The sequence below is a fragment of the Diospyros lotus genome, chromosome 13, assembly GCF_014633365.1.
Source record: "Diospyros lotus cultivar Yz01 chromosome 13, ASM1463336v1, whole genome shotgun sequence".
NCBI lineage: Eukaryota > Viridiplantae > Streptophyta > Magnoliopsida > Ericales > Ebenaceae > Diospyros > Diospyros lotus.
The window spans coordinates 15321564-15325976 of NC_068350.1; positions in this window are offsets into that span (position 1 = coordinate 15321564).

Genomic DNA, 4413 nt, shown 5'->3' on the forward strand with positions numbered 1-4413 from the left:
CGTAATTTAGTGATGAATTTAGCGACAGAATTTTTCCGTCACTAATTAGAGACGTCTTAGTGACGGATATTTCATTGTCAAATTTTTTTTTTTTAAATTTAGCTACCGAATATTCTGTCACTAAATATTTTTAATATTTTTTTATTAAAATCTTAAATTTAGCGACGGAATATTCCGTCGCTAAATAATTAAAAAATAATATATATTTTTTATTTTTTACCAATGGGTGTGACCCCGTCGCTGAATTTTAAATATTTATTTAATCTTTTTTTTCTTAGCGACGGGTGTGACCCCATCGCCGAATTTTTAATTTTTATTTATTTGTATTTTTTAGCGACAAGGGTTATCCCGTCACTAAATTTTTATTTTTTATTTAAATTTTAGCGATGGGGTGACCCCATCGTTGAATTTTTAATTTTTTTTATTTTTTAGCGACGATCATGACTACGTCGCTGAATTTTTAATTTTTTTATTTTTTAGTGATTGGCGTGACCTGTTGCTGAATTTTTAATTTTTATTTAGTTTTTTTATTTTTTAGCGATGGGTGTGACCCCGTCGCTAAATTTTTATTTTTTATTTTTTAGCGACGGGGTTATCCTGTCGCTAAACTTTTATTTTTTATTTAATTTTTTAGCGACCGACGTGACCCCGTCACTGAATTTTAATTTTTTTTATTTTTTTAGTGACGGGCGTGACCCCGTTGTTGAATTTAAAATTTTTATTTAATCTTTTTTTTTTAATGACGAGTGTGACCTCGTCGCTAAACTTTTAATTTTTTATTTTTATTTTTCAGTGATGGGTGTTATACCATGGCTGAATTTTCAATTTTTTTTATTTTTATTTTTTAGTGATAGGGTTATCTCATTGCTAAATTTTTATTTTTTATTTAATTATTTAGCAACATGTGTGACCCTGTCGCTGAATTTTTAATTTTTATTTAATTTTTTTTATTTTTTAGCGACGAGCATGACCTCATCGCTGAATTTTCAATTTTTATTTATTTTTTATTATTATTTTTTAGCGACGGGCGTGACCCCATCACTGAATTTTTAATTTTTATTTAATTTTTTTATTTTTTAGCAACGGGTGTGACCCCGTCGCTAAATAATTAAAAAATAAATTCATAATTACAAACTTTAGTGACAGGATAACCTCATCGCTAAAAAGGAAAAAATTAATTAAAAAATAAAATTTATTAATTATGTATTAAATAAAGATTAAATAAAAATTAAAATTCTTTAGTATCCATATTTTATGTATTTTATTTACAGACTAAAATATGTAAATTGATATGATATTATAAAATTTATAATAACAAATATGTATTAAACTAATTTTTAATCAAATAAAACTTAAATATTTAAAAACTTAATTAATTACAACATTTAAGTGGTACAATAGTTGAGTTAAAAATTTACAATATTTATCTTTTTAACTATTAATTTATGAATTTAAAAGATTTAAAATTTAAAATTTTAATTTAAAATAAAATTAAAACGACTACAGCTAAATTTAGTATATAATTAATATGTGCAATATATACAATGAGATGGCTTGCACCTCAAACGGTCACGCGTGTGCGCGCTCACTCGCTCACGCGAGGGACATGGGATTGAAACCGAGGGGGGAAAGAAGGTTGCGCTGGGGGATTCATTCTAGAGTACACGTGGCGGCTTAAGGGGGCGTCACTTAGCGCATAGAGGCGCGCACAAGTGTTCACCCATGGGATTAATTATTTTATTTTTTTAAAAATAAACGTTAGCACGGAACTGTTTCCATCGCTGATTAACGACGAAAAATTTTTCATCACTGATTCAATTTTTTTTTATTTTTTTTTAATGTTTAATTTTTTATTATGTATTAGCGATGGAAAGTTCAGTCGTTAAAATAATTTTTTATTTTTTAAATTTTTTTATTTTTTATTTTTTAATTAACGACAGAAATTTTCGTCGTTGATTCCGTCACTAATTTGTCCCGTCACAAAATCTGTCGCTAAAATTTAGTGACGGATTTTGATGTTTTTGCGACGAAAAAATCCGTCGCTAAATGTCATTTTTTTTATAGTGAGTTCTCTTCCTCTTCTCCATTTTAAATGCAAGTTCCTACTCTTTTTTTCTTTGTCTCTTGTGCAAGTTCATTTTCTTCTTCTTTTCAGAAGCAAGCCCTATTCTCCTCTTCAATTGGAGCCATTGATTCTTCCATTTCCTTGTGGTTTTGTTCTTGAAACCCCCATTTTTTGATAAAAGGGTATTGTTCTTTTTGGTTTGTAAACTTTGTGGGTCTTCTTGAATTTATGATGATCATCATTCAAAGTCTCAATAAGGTATTGTATGACCCTCCATTTTCAAGGAATAATGCATTTTTTTTTTTTTTTAGGATTAAAGCAATGCAAGAAGTGTTGATATTGTGTGCATTTGTTTTGGTTTTGTCTTCATTTCTCATATTTCAGGGCTCAAAAAGTTAACTTTCCTAGTTTAGGAGTCGACTTTATTATGTTGAGAGTTGACTTCTAGGGCTGGGAGTCGACTTCTCCAAGCAGAAGTCAATTGTCCAGAGATCATCTCTCGGTTAGGTCGACTCGCATATCAGAAGTCGACTTTCCATGCCAAGAGTTGACTTTCTAATCCAAATGTCGAAAAATTATTGTTATGAATTTTATTCTTACTTGAGAAATGGTTTTAGTGGAAAATATTCTTTTTATTAATCCTCAAAACTCAATTAAACGTTAAATGGTGCAAGTTGGCTCAACAATCTTATGGAGTGGTAATGTATCCATGGGTATAAAATGACAAGACTTGTGATGTTGCGTGATGTTATAGAAATGCATAGTGTTGCATGATAAATAGTTATGCACCTATTATTTTGCGCAACAGCTATATACCATGTGGGGGAAAAGATATCCAAACATATAATGGGTGAGCACTTGACACATGCAAGATATGGCTATGAGCTCAGCAAGTGGGACTCGATCCACAGTTTAATGGTTGATATAATGCACAATCGCTTGACGCGGGCAAGCTACAACTATGAGCCCGATAAGTGGGACTCGGTCCACAATTAATGATTGAATTGAAATTATGTATGTGCATATATTTTAAGGCCTTGGATGCCAATATGATTTATGTGGGCTAAGGGTCATTTGTGAATAATGGAGTGAGTGCATGAATTATGTGGTGCTAGGAAAGGCATCGCATGGATATCATCATTGTTGTGGGTAGTTTCATTATACTTCATTTACTGTTATTCTAGTCATGTTGTAACTCATATTGCTATCATTTGCTTTATATTATATATGTTAAGCCTTGTGGCTCACTTTTACTTTCCATCATTTCAAGTAAGGGAAAAGTGGTAGTTGAAGGCGAGTCCAATGGAGCTAAAGCCCTGGGGTAGTGTGTATGTACAAAGATGTCCAAACCGAAAAGGTCCTTAGAGAGTTGTTTTGAGGCCATGTGGAAAGAGTTTATTTTGTATTTATATTTTTGTTTCCATTTCATTTTGGTTTGTATGGGCCAAGCAGCTAAGCCCAAGAAAGTTAATATATGAATGATGTTGTAATTATTTTTTTTGTGGTCTTCGTCGCTTAATAGATTAGATGTGGTTGGTTTTTAATTAAGTAATTATCTGTGCCAATCTTTTAGGGTCCTCATCTCAGATTCCTATGCTATCCAGGATTTCTGGGAGTGGGCCCCTACAGCACAACACAAGTATGGCACTGCACACTCAAGAAAGAGGGGTGAATTGAGTGTTTTAAAAATTTACTATAAATTTGAAAATCTTTGCTTGAAATAAAGAAGAAATGTAATGAACTAGTGAATAAATAGTGTAGTTTGCAAAAGGTGAAATAAATGAAGCAAGAAAGATGCAAATGATACAAGAAACTTATAGTGGTTCGGCTTAATCAGCCTAGTTCACTACCTTATCTCCTCACTAAGGATTTTCAAATCCACTAATGCCTCCTACTTCAACTTAAGTAGGCCTTCTAGCAACAAGCTAGATAGATACAAATCCTCCTACTAATATTCGATAGGTGCTCTAGCTCACAAAACTAGGTAATACAACAGTAGATTTTACAATTAATAGTGGTATAAGAGATAGCTCTCTTAGTTACAATAAAGCACAGGTATTAAAATCAAAGGCTAAAACAAATATTACAATAAATACACTTTGCCTTTGAATGGAAAATTTGAAAGCTTAGAGAGATTGTAAGATGAATGATTACTTTAAGCACTTGCACTTCTTCATTTGTTCTCCCAGAACCTCCTTCAAGCTATATTTTTTATACCTTTTTGGTCTACCAAGCATGTAAATTGAATTTAATGATCGTTGCCCCCACATTAAATGCCTGAAAAATTAGTCTTTTTAATGCTATCAGAACAGAAATTGTCAATAGATTCAAAGAATCAGTCTACTGTT